We start from the raw sequence: 13,565 nt of genomic DNA, 5'->3' as shown, positions 1-13,565 counted from the left end.
GCTCACCCATCCATCTCGAAGGCTCCACCGCCCGCGGTCCCCAATGCTGCAGGGGGTGCGGAGGCGCACGAGGATGCGGACGCTATTGGGGAAGTGGTCGGATTAGGCGGCCCCGTCACCACTTCTCCCATGGCCGACGCAGAAGCAAGAGGCACCGGACGAGAGCAGCATCAACAACACCCTGACGGCCACACTCCCCAAGGTACGGGTGGAGGGGTTACTCCATCTGTGCCCCTTTCCCCATCGGCGGGCACAGCCACAGCAACGGTGCCCGGACCGGGGCGAATCGCCGCCCTCCGACCGCTCCCACCCCGTGTACGGCCACTGTGCGTGCACCCCCTCTGGGATGGGGCAACCAAGCCACTGCGCCCAACGGAGCCGTTGGCCCTCACGCGCCTTCTCCGCACCACGTGCAGGTGATCGCCCCACAACAGCAGCGGGGGCGCAGTGTCACCGCTGCTGGTACCGTCAGGAGCCGAGCAACGGTATGATCGACTTCAGCATCATCCCTGCCAAGTACGGCTTCGGAGGCCATGGCGTGGGCTCAACTGCTGTTGAGGCTTCTACCCGTGGCCGAGCAGATGGACGAATGGTGTGCCACCATCCAAAGCCTGCTCGGTTTTGCCGAAGCTGGGGGCTCACGGCGAGCCGGCCCGCCGCGACTGCCCCAAGCGATAGCAATAGCTCGTTCCGCTGACCGTACGGAAGAGGCCATCCCCACGGTGCAGTCCCCACCGCGGTAGCCAGCACGAGCATAGCAGAATCAAGAATCCAACGACGTCTCGAAAGCCTCTTCTGACCCTCAAGCACGTCCAGGCCAACGGCGAGCCCCGAAGGATAGGCGGAGAGGAGACACGCGCGTCGTCGTCGGGCAAAGCCGTGACGACCTCCCCCAGACCGATGGGTGCGACGGTCCTGACATCGGCGAGCCCGCACTCGTGAGTTGCGGCAAGTCCATTGGCCGTCTGTTCACACGTTCAAGCCAGAGATACGTGAGAAGTACGACGGGAGGCTGAACCTGGCTGATTTCCTGAGTATCTACACCAGCGTTGTTCAGGCTTCCAGGGGAAGAGATGAGAAGGTGTTTGCCAACTACTTCCCTTTGGCCCTCAAGTCCAATGTGTGGTCTTGGCTAATGCACCTATCGGAGAACTCCATTTCGTCATGGGCTGACTTGTGCCATGAGTTCATTTGCGCCTTCACTGGCGGTCATCAAGAACCCGACAAGCCCGGCGATTTGCAACGCCTCCAGAAGAAGGAAGGAGAAACCCTCCATAAGTATTTACAGAGATTCAGCAAAGTTCATAGAACTATCCCAAATATCCATCCAACAGCCATAATAGCTGCCTTCCAGTCCAATGTGCGCAACCATCATATTTGTTCCAAGATGAACGTACGGTTGCCCAAGACTGTGAAGGAGCTTTACACACTAGTGGATAAGTGTGCTCGGATGGAGGAGGGAAGGAAGTTGCCCGGAGAGGAAGATTGCACCAATGTTGATTCAGAGAATGAGGATGAATCAACTAGTTACAAGAAGAGCAAGAAGCACAGTAAGAAGCGGAGGGATAAGGCCGTGATGACTGTTGAAGGATCGGGTGCACCTAGTACCGGTATGAAGGCCAAAGCTGAGGCCCCCGGCAAGGACGCTACCGTGTGCACTGACTGCCGGGAAGCCGCTGCTGCCGAGAAAGCCGAGAAAGGTGATGGGTGGTACCGCAAGATACATCGGACCAAGGGCCACGACCTTCAAGAGTGTTATTAGGTTGAGCAGCTTGTTAAGAAGCAGAAAGCAAAATATGAGAAGCGTGATAAGGAAAAAGGTCAGAATTTTGCTGGCGGTAAGGGTCGAGGCGGTGAAGAAATTGCCCCAGCAAACCCTTTCAGAACCAAGGAAGGCTCGCTAGAGGTCGAGAGAAGGAAACCTGTGATGATGAGAGTGATGGAGAGGATGGAGAGGAAACCAGTGAGTAGGAGTTTTAGAAGGCCATGGATGCCTGTGATTTGACGGAGTTGCATCTCTGCACACTTCTCATCGCCAGCTCAAACGGTGGGCACGAGAAGTCAATGTCGTTGAACCAGCGCCAGAGGCCCAGAAGCCGCTCAAATTTTCCCGTACGCCCATCATCTTTGACGAGGAGGGCCATCCTAGCCATACCACTGTGGTAGGGTGTTTTCCGTTGTTGGTATCTCCAACAATTCGCAACCTCAAGGTCACAAAGATGCTAGTGGACGGCGGGGCCGGGTTGAATCTGATTTCCCTGGCAGTCATCAGCAACCTTCAGATAGGAGAGGAAGAGCTAGAGGTTACCGACATGTTTCAAGGAGTTAATTGTGTTTGATGTGGTTAATCTCCCCCTACCGTACAATGGGATTCTTGGACACCCGGCCCTGGCTAAATTCATGGCAGCATCCCACTATGCCTACAACACCTTGAAGATGCCTGGGCCACTGGGAGTCATCGCCATCCCATGAGATGAGAAGGATGTAATCATTTGTGTGGACAAGATGTACCGGGACGCGGTCGCAGCAAAGGCAGCAGCAGCTCCCGCCAAGGAAAGTAAAGGAAAGAAGAGAGGTCGTAGAGACTCCGGCAAAGAGTCCGAGAAGCGTGCCCCCACTGAGTGCATGGCACCCATTGATGACATGCTGGAGTTTTCTAGCAGCAAGAGATCCAAGGTCGCTGCACCCCAGGTGAAGAAGATCCCGGCAGGGCTGGCTGGCATTGATGGTACTTTCACTATTAGTGTCAGCCCTCGATGGCAAATAGGAAAGCACGCTCGTTGCCTTCCTGCGGGCGAATATCGATGTGTTTCCCCGGCAACCATCTGATATCCCAAGTGTTCCCAGGGAGGTAATCAAGCACCACCTTGATGTCTGCCCACATGCCCGACCTGTCAAGCAGAAAGTCCGGAAGCAGGCCTTGGAGAGGCAGCAGTTCATTGCCAAAGAGATCAAGAAACTTGAGGCAGTTGGTTTGGTTAGAGGAGTACTGCACCCCATTGGCAAATCCAGTGCTAACCAGGAAGGCTAACGGGAAGTGGAGGCTTTGTATAGATTTCACAGATCTCAACAAGGCTTGCCCAAAAGACCCATTTCCCTTGCCGCACATCGATCAGATTGTGGATTCCACTTCAAGTTGTGATTTGCTGTCCTTTTTGGACACATACTTTGGGTATCACTAAATCTACATGTCCAAAGAAGATGAAGAGAGGACGTCATTCATCACCCCATGTGGTACATACTGCTTTGTCCGCATGCCATTCGGATTAAAGAGTGCCGGGTCCACTTTTGCAAGGGCAATCCAGATTGGTTTTAAGCCACAGTTGCACAGAAACATAGAAGCCTATATGGATGATATTGTGGCCTAGACCAAGGACAAGGCCACCCTTATTCAGAATTTGGAGAAGACATTTGCTAATCTGCGCAAGATCAATCTGAAGCTCAACCCGCAGAAGTGTGTGGTTTATTTTCCTTCCGGCAAGTTGCTTGGGTTCTTTGTATTCCATCGCGGGATCGAAGCTAACCCCGACAAGATCAAAGCAATGGAGCAGATCCAAGCGCCAACAACAGCTAAGGATGTGGGGCGCCTGACAAGGTGTGTTGCCGCGCTAAGCAGATTCATCTCCAAGTCTGCTGAGCACGCCCTACTATTCTTCAAAATTTTGAAGAAGGCCGGCAGTGTGAAGTGGACCCCAGAAGCAGTTCTAGCTTTGCAAGAGTTGAAGGCCTACTTGTCCTCTATGCCTACCTTGGTTGCTCCCAAACCCCAGGAGCCATTGTTGCTATTCCTGGCGGCAACCAACCCAGTGGTTAGTGCGGCCTTAGTAGCGTAGAGAGAAGTGGATGAGGTAGAAAGAGAGCAGAAAACGACAGAGTCAGAGATGGATCAGGACAACAATAAGCACGGCAACAAGAGCAACCCCAAGGACATGGCAAGGAAGAAAATGGTGCAGTGCCCAGTGTACTTCGTCAGCTCTTTATTACAGGGTGCTAGATCGAGGTACTCTGGCGTGCAGAAGATGATCTTTGGTCTCATTATGGCCTCAAGGAAACTTCGCTACTACTTCCAAGCCCATGAGATCACAGTTGTTACTCGTTTTCCGTTGCAAAGGATACTCCGAAACCCTAAGGCTACCGGCAGAATAATGGAGCGGGCTTTGGAGTTATCCAGCTTTGGTTTGAAGTTTCAGAGCACATAAACTATTTAGAGCAGGGCGTTGGCAGAGTTTATAGTAGAATGGACGCCAACCCCTGATGAGGAGGTGAGAGAAACAGTTATCCCCGGCAAGGATTCGCCCCAAGAATGGATTATGTACTTTGATGGTGCTTTTTCCCTACAAGGTGTAGGAGCTGGCGTGCTTCTTGTTGCCCCCTCCGGGGAGCACTTGAAGTACGTCGTCCAAATGCATTTTTCCAGGGAAGAAGCCACCAACAATACAGCTGAGTATGAAGGGCTCCTTGCCGGGCTCATGATTGCAGCTGAGTTGGGAATTAAGAAGTTGATCATTCGAGGAGATTCACAGCTTGTGGTGAGACAAGTCAACAAGGATTATCAAAGCCCATTGATGGAGGTATACGTCGAGGAAGTGAGGAGATTAGAGGAGCGCTTTGACGGATTGCAAACAGAGCACGTACCCCGTGAGGAAAACAGGATAGCTGACCATCTGTCAAAGTGTGCTGCGCAGAAGCTTCCGGTGGAACCAGGAACTTTTGTTCTCCATATCACTCAGCCCTCCGTATCCCCAGCAACAAAGGCCCGGAAGAGGAGAAAGTTGGACTACGGTAAGCCTCTCCCGGTAGAGCCGTCCGCTCCCGGCAGAGACCCGGCCGGAAACAAATCCTCACAGCCTGCCGGACCACCCACTCAAGCTGGGTCCATGAACCCCACGAATGAGGCTGGTGCTCCCACAGTAGAGGAGGTGCCGCTAGTCCTCGTTGCCTAGCCCCAAGCTCCAAACCGGAGAGCTTCCCAGCGACAAAGATGAAGCTGAAAAAGTAGCCCAGAGGGCCAGTATGTATCAGTTTGTCAATGACACTCTGTACAGAAGGAGGCCCAACGGTGTGAAATTGAAGTATGACTGCCAGGAAGAAGCAAAGGAACTGTTGGCTGAGATTCACAGAGGAATGTGCGGCTCCCACATTGGATCAAGGGCATTAGTTGGGAAAGCATTCCGACAAGGATTCTATTGGCCCACAGCCCTCCAATATGCGGTCGAGCTAGTAACGACATGTGAAGCCTTGCCAGTACAATTCCAAGAAAACACACCTGCCTGCTCAAGCTCTTCAAATAATCCCTCTATCATGGCCATTTTTGGTCTGGGGCTCGATATCCTCGGCCCCTTCCCCCGAGAAATCGGTGGCTTTGAATTCTTGTTCATTGCCATCGACAAGTTTACAAAGTGGCCGGAAGTGGCTACCGTGAGAAAGGTGACTGCTCAGTCAGCTATCAAGTTCTTGAAAGAATTGGTGTGTCGTTTTGGAGTTCCGCAAGGATCATCGCCGACAACGACACATAGTTCACGAGCCGCGCCTTCATGCTATATGTTCATGCCCTCAGATGCAAGATCTCATTTGCCTCTGTGGCACACCCCCGGAGCAATGGACAAGCTGAGAGGGCGAACGCTGAAGTGCTGCATGGACTCAAGAAAAGAACCTTTGACATGCTACAGAAGCACGGCAGGCGGTGGATCCAGGAGCTGCCGGTAGTTCTCTTGTCCCTCAGAACGACACCAAACCGAGCTACCGGGGAGACTCCCTTCTCCCTAGTCTACGGAGCAGAAGAAGTTATACCCACGGAACTCATTTACGGGTCGCCTCGAGTGCTTGCCTATGATGAAGTAGCGCAAGATCAGCACCGGCATGACAATGTTGTGCTACTCGAGGAGAACCGTCTCCGGGCTGCTACGCTACTGCATGCTACCAGCAAGCCCTGCGTTGCTATCATAGCCGCGGGGTTCATGCCCGGTGTTTTGAGGAAGGTGACCTTGTCCTTAGGCGTGTTCAGTACACCAAGGGTACACACAAGTTGTCACCGAAGTGGGAAGGCCCTTACTGGGTAGTACGAGTCATCAGACCTGGCGCAGTCCGTCTGGAGATCAGAGATGGCACTCAGTTGAAAAAGTCATGGAATATTGAGCATCTCCGTTCTACCCGTAAGGCGCGGCTGTCGGGCCCTGCCTGGCAGCCACCCTCCTGTACAGGCCTTGCCTCAGTGATACGTCTCCAACGTACCTATAATTTTTGATTGCTCCATGCTATATTATCTTCTGCTTTGGAAATTATTGGGCTTTATTATTCACTTTTATATTATTTTTGGGACTAACCTATTAACCGGAGGCCCGGCCCGGAATTGTTGTTTTTGCCTATTTCAGAGTTTCCCAGAAAAAGAATATCAAACGGAGTCCAAACGGAATGAAACCTTCGGGAACGTGATTTTTGTAACGAACACGATCCAAGAGACTTGGACACTAAGTCAAGGAAGCTTCGGTACCCCCAAACGATCAGAGACGGAGCCAAAAACCTAATTCCACCGCCGCAACCTTCGGTACCCACGAGATCCCATCTTGGGGCCTGTTCTGGAGCTCCCCCGGAGGGGGCATCGATCATGGAGGGCTTCTACATAAACACCATAGCCTCTCCGATGAAGTGTGAGTAGTTTACCTCAGACCTTCGGGTCCATAGTTAGTAGCTAGATGGCTTCTTCTCTCTTTTTGGATCTCAATACAATGTTCTCCGCCTCTCTCATGGAGATCTATTCGATGTAATCTTCTTTTGCGGTGTGTTTGTTGAGACCGATGAATTGTGGGTTTATGATCAAGTTTATCTATGAACAATATTTGAATCTTCTGAATTCTTTTATGTATGATTGGTTATCTTTGCAAGTCTCTTCGAATTATCAGTTTGATTTGGCCTACTAGATTGATCTTTCTTGCAATGGGAGAAGTGCTTAGCTTGGGGTTCAATCTTGCGGTGTCCTTTCCCAGTGACGTTAGGGACGCAAGGCACATATTGTATTGTTGCCATCGAGGATAACAAGATGGGGTTTTTATCATATTGCATGAATTTATCCCTCTACATCACGTCATCTTGCTTAAGGCGTTACTCTGTTCTTATGAACTTAATACTCTAGATGCATGCTGGATAGCGGTCAATGTGTGGAGTAATAGTAGTAGATGCAGGCAGGAGTCGGTCTACTTTTCTCGGACGTGATGCCTATATACATGATCATACCTAGATATTCTCATAACTATGCTCAATTCTGTCAATTGCTCAACATTAATTTGTTCACCCACCGTAAAATACTTATGCTCTTGAGAGAAGCCACTAGTGAAACCTATGGCCCCCGGGTCTATCTTCATCATATTAATCTTCCAACACTTAGTTATTTCCGTTGCCTTTTTACTTTGCTTTTATTTTACTTTGCATCTTTATCAAAAAAATACCAAAAATATTATCCTATCATATCTATCAGATCTCACTCTCGTAAGTGACCGTGTAGGGATTGACAACCCCTTATCGCGTTGGTTGCGAGGATCTATTTGTTTTGTGTATGTGCGAGGGACTCGCGCGTAGCCTCCTACTGGATTGATACCTTGGTTCTCAAAAACAGAGGAAATACTTACGCTACTTTGCTGCATCACCCTTTCCTCTTCAAGGGAAAACCAACGCAGTGCTCAAGAGGTAGCACTCAGCTGCATGTAACACCTTCTACAAAGCCGGGGCGATGACCCCGTGCGAGAGAAAATAAAGAAGCGCTGTGGGGGGGCGACCAAGATTGCATGCATGCATGAGCATTCCAGGATCACTGCATAAGCATGTCATGAGCATTTGCATATGCATATAGATAGGATCAGATCCCGCATTCATACTCACCTACATGAAGTTGCAGGTTCCTGCCGTGAACTTGGCTTCGACAAGGAGTGAGAAGATTTCCCGGCACAGTGATCCCTGGCAAGCCAAGCAGATAAGTTCTACCTCGTGTCCGTTGGTGTTCTGTAAGCTATAACTTATGCATAAGAAAGCATAGCCACTCTTTTGAGACTTAGGTGCTCCCATCCATGACTCATACGTTGCTTCGGTCAGGATGGTCGTAGTGGCCTTTGATAAAAAGGAGTAGGCGGGGGGCTGGTCCGTCTGTCTGTTCCCCGACAGACGCAGCTCTCCGGCAGACAAAGAGGGCACCGGTAGGATAGCCTACTGGGAATCTCACCTGTGCATGGACATACACATGCATGGGTTCCCGGCAGGATTCATCTTTTTTATTAATATGCTAGTACAAGTACAAGCATTACAGAACACAAACACGGACATGATAGATTACATTATTTAAATTAAAATTTGGCATGTGCCTACCGATTTAAGATTGAAAAAAGATAAGTGCCCCGTAATGCCCTTTCTTGTCCCTCTCCTCCTAGGCACGGCCGTCAAAGGCAAGGGGGGCAAAAGGAGCGCCTGAGCGGGAGCCCAGCCCGCTCCCTTCTGGCTCCAGGAGAGGTAGCCCGGTGGGAACGGAAGCGCGAGGGAACGCCTCAATGGAGAGACCGGGAGAGGCGGCCCCGTCGACCACCGCCTCCAGGGCCAGCAAGACTCGACAGGGCTAACGGAGCTGCAACCCAAGAGGAAGCCTGTAGGGGTCCAGCTGGAGGAGCCCGGGAGCACCATCCGCACCTCTGCATCCAACTCCCCGGCAAATCACATTGCCTGGGAGGAGATGCAGATGCAGATGATGGTGCTGCCGCCTAATGAAGATGGTGCGGGCGGCGATCGGCCGGAGTCAGAGTCGTCGCTCCCCTGCCCACTGCCATCGTCATCGCCGACACTGTCCTCCTCGTCGGTTTTGCTCGAGGAGGAGCTTCCGTCATGGGTCAAGCTCTCCGTGCAGCACCCTAAGCGACCTCCCGAGCGCCCGAAGATCTTGACGGAGAGCAGGCCACTCTCCATTAATTTTAGCTAGACAACGTGCCCCTCCGAGATGTTGTGGGCACGAGCAAAGGTCTTCCAATGACGACGGATGTACATCACGTGAGGGGCGCGGAAATCGACATCAACCCGCATGCTGCCGTTCCCGCAGCCCCTCATATGCAACCTCAGAGCACGTGGTTGTCCAGGCTCCATCTCCCGCGCGAAGGGAGTTGGCAGGCGCAGATGAAAATGCAAGGGCTTGTATAGTCTGATGATGAATTCCCAAGGTTGGTCACCGACATGGCCTGGAGGAGCAGCCGGCGTGCTGCAAAGGCACCACCCCACCCTCCTCCTCCTCGGGCACCGCGGCGACCTTGACCTCGCCCCCTTCCTCCTCCCCTCACGACAGGTTCTCCTACCACCGGATCCAGAGGAGGAGGGACACGCTGTCGAGGAGATGCCCTCATCACCACCGCCGGAACGCCGCCGCACCCTCGCCCTCTCACCATTGCTAGAAGGGAAGGGTTGCGGAGAAGAAGAAGAAGAAGAAGAAGAAGTGTGTGCTGAGAAGCTTCACCACTGCCCTTTTTTATAGCGAAACAGGGCAGGGGGTTGGCTCCTCATACGGGGAGCGCCCGCCCCACTCCTCCAATGCGGCCTCTCTGCACCCCCTGTGGCTCTGAGAATCAAGGCCGACCCTCTGCTCCAACCATCGGTGCACGGTTTACAGCCATGGCACTCCTCCCCGGGCCCTCCACATCCACCACCTACCATGCCCAATGCATGCGGGACACATGGCGGGTGCATGCAAAATGGGAGGCAAGTGGTATGGCTGTTTCCGCGCCGTGATCGTGGGGTGAAGTGAATCCACAGGCCACGATCGAAGTTCTTCCATAAAGTTGTGCATGACGCGCGGAGAAACTGGAAACTGGCCTGGAATCAACGCTAATGAAGAAGCAAAGAAGACCTCAAGAGACCAGCCTCTTCAGCAACCCTCACCTGTGCACTTATTAGGCCCTACCCCCACGACTCTCGGCAACGTGTTCGGGGCAGGCCCCGGGGCTTCTGTCGGTGCAACAAACCCGGGGTCTGTTGCCCAGACTATGCACAGGCACGGGAAGAAGATTGAAGCACCAGCCCGAGTCAGAGTACAAGTGATCAAGAGATTCGAGGGACCAACATGCAGATCAGAAGGACCAAGATCAAGCCAGAGGAACATGATTTCCTCAAGAGAGAAGCCTCCCTTGCCGGGCAGGCGAGCCCGGCAGGGGGCGAGTCCACCCCCAGAGACAGACAACCAAAGTGCCCCGGCAGGGCCTGTCGGGGCTCACGGAGGCAAAACAACCTCACCAACCACTCTACCACAACCCACGTCGTCGATCAGTGCCATGTCAAGCCGCAAAGTGATTAAGTGGCAGCCATTCCACACATAGCAGCCATTTCCTATTGGATAAACCCACAGACGACACCCATCCTGCGACATGTCAAGCCAGCAGGCGCAGAGCTAGCAAGATAGCCCGTCAAGCATTGCCGAGCAACCAGCGATGTGACATTGAGTAGTGCATTTAATGCGCCCTATCAGCCCGCAGAGTTAGGTATGATAGCACTATTTGCTATCTTATCAGTGCGTAATGACTACTTTGCCACTGTGGTGACCCCTTTGATCTATAAAAGGAGGCCCATGGCAACTGTAGTTAGGGTTAGAAGGTTGGATAACTCACGCCCCATACGCGCGTAGTCGCTGCTCCCCTGAGGCAACCCCTGCTAGGAAAGTGTACTACGCTCCGCCACCACCTTTCCATCATCAATCCACCAAAGCAGGAGTAGGATTTCATGCCTCGCAGCGGCCCGAACTTGGGTGAAATTGCCTATGTGATCTCTGCAGTGCTGCCCCACGCTCGTCTGGTCTTTGTGCAATGTGTCGCCCCCCTGCCGAACCAGAAAGGGACCCTCAAGTCCCATAGGTGGCCATGGTTTCCCGCGACACACATAGTGCCTAGGAACACGTGCTGCAGCTGGCTCTTGCATGAGAGCATGTCGGCGTTCTGGGAACGGCGGTCCCGAGACTTGCCTGCTAGCGGCCCACGGCACGGCTCCACTAACGGCCTAGTACGGCCCATCTTCACCAGCAAACACTCAAGACCCTTGCGAGGGGCCAAGCACTACAAAAAAAGACACTTCCGTGATGATACATGTTTGTCATAGTAGATCACGTTTTCTGTCATGCATGTACATCCGTGACAAATTTATGACACAATCAAGATAGTCATACCTGTGCTGTCGTAGAAGTGTTCCATGACATTACCAAAATTATCATCATGGAAGTGTCCACTTCCATGAAGATAAATCGTGAGTCATAGAAGTGCTTTCGTCAAGGGTGACCGACACATGGCATCCAGCGTAACGGGACGCCGTTAAGCTATCGGGTCCGGTTTTGGATCCGATAACCTGTTAACAGCCCGGACCAATGGGAATTTTCCACATGTAAAATTCTCATTGGCCGGAGGAAACACGTGTCGGCTCAACATTCGGACATATGTCATCCACTGATTGAACAGGAGGCGCCGATCATACCTCGACACGTAGCACGGCCCAATAGAGGCCCATTCCGGTGAAAAGGCTGGCCCGTTTGACTTGGTCAAAAGGTAACGGGTTGGCAGTCACAGCCCTAGAGTTTGTTTGCAGATAGTTGCATTTGCATCCATGCATCATGTTTAAATTCAAAGGAAATTTGAATTGGGGATGACCAAGCCCTGGCACTAAATCAATTCAAATAGGTTCAACTCAAAATATTTTCAATGAACCTAGATTGCCCTCCAAAAATGTTCATTATTTACGGGAAAGGGTGAAAACCTTAACCAGTGATGATTCACATTTTTCTATGGCATTTATGGTCTCTGAATTAATCCAATAAGTATTTGCATTGGAGTTATAAATTCCTATAATTATATTTTTAGCTCCAATAATTCTGAAACATTTTGTGGGTCTCCAGAATAGTCCGTCTAGCTCCCACAATATTTTTCAGAAGCAACAAAATTCAATTGGTTTCAAAACCAAATTCAAAACACACATGCAAAATAGAAAAAAAAAACAGAAACAGAAATGGAAGAAGAGGGAACTAACCTGGCGGCCCGCTGCTGTACCTGCTGGCCCAGCCCACCTGGCCCTCCTGCCAGTCATCTTTCTCCTCTGCCATTAGGCAGAGGCCAGACAAAGCACGCTCGCACCCGAGCGCGCCACGCCTCCACCTGCTTGCCTGCCTCTCCGCCAGCGCAACACCGCGAGCCCTCTCCGCGGTGCCGTCCGGATCGAACCCTCCCTCTCTTTCGTCCTCTCTCTCTCTCTTCCTTGCCTCTGCACTGTTACGGCCGAATGCTGCTGTCGGCACCGCTCATAGTTGTCGTAGCCACAGCCTCCCTCTCGCCTCCCCGACGTATCCGAGAGCTCCGCCGCCTCGTCTACGTCCACCTCACTGATCCACGCGACCGGAAGGGCACCGAATCACCGTCCCCGACCTTTCTTCCTCGTCCACGGCCGCCGGATGCCGCCGTCCGATTCGTCGTCCTCAGCGCCTCCCCGAGCCTTCCGAGACCGTCTTCTACCCCTCTGTGAGCTCCCGAGCATTTCCCCCTCCTCCCCGCAGTGAATCTCTTCCCCTAACCAGCCTAGCCACCGGAGCCAAGAGCCCCGTGCCGCCAGCCATGGCGCCGTCGCGGCTACAGGCGTCGTAGCTTGAACCTGAGCATGTAATCATGCTTGGGATGATCTCAAGGGACTAAAACACCCCTAGCTATCCTTCCCGTTCCCCGTAGTGGTCGCCCATGCCATCACCGAACTGCGGCCGCCGCCTAGCTCCTCGTCGCCGCCTACTCCGGCCATACCAGCCTCTGGCGTCCACCCTGCTAGATGCGCCGCACTCACCGCTGACATTAGACGCAAACGGCGAGGCAAATGGTCACCCATAGCTCAATCACGAGCGAACGCTGCCGCGGTTTGAGGTCGCCGCCGGCGAAACTCCGGCAAGCTGACGTGGCGGACTAGATTAGTACTAATTATGTTATTAGTCTAACCCTATAACAATGACAGCTGGGCCCCACGACCTAACTAACCCAGGTTTTGATTGTGTTTAGATTAAACATCCCCCACGGGCCCCACAGGTCAGTTTGACCTGGCCACATCACACGTTGACCGACCCCACACGTCAGTATTGACTTGCTGACGTGTCTGTTGACCCGGCCCCACCTGTCAGCGACACTAACCACCACTGTGTCACTTTCTAGTGGACCCCACTGGTCAGGTTTGACCTGGGCCGCTCAGTTGACCGCTGACGTCAGCGTGATGTCATGCTGATGCAGTAAGTCATTTACTGGATTTTGTTTAATTCTAAATAACCAGACAATCCAGAAAATGATTTGAACTTCAAAAATTCATAGAAAATTCAACTATAACTCCAAATGAAATAATTTATATATGAAAAATGATCAAAAAAATCCTATCTTTCCATTTGTACCATTTTCTTGCATGTTTGAACAACTTATACCAGCTGATAAGGTCAAATCAATTAAATGGCATTTGAATTTCACATATGGAGTTTGAATTTGAATCTTGGATTCAAACCAACTTCATTTAAATTGTTGCTAGTTGCATTAGGTCAAATCACAACA

This window comes from Aegilops tauschii, chromosome 6, assembly GCF_002575655.3.
Source record: "Aegilops tauschii subsp. strangulata cultivar AL8/78 chromosome 6, Aet v6.0, whole genome shotgun sequence".
Classification (NCBI taxonomy): Eukaryota; Viridiplantae; Streptophyta; class Magnoliopsida; order Poales; family Poaceae; genus Aegilops; species Aegilops tauschii.
Note: the sequence above shows the minus strand (reverse complement) of the source record.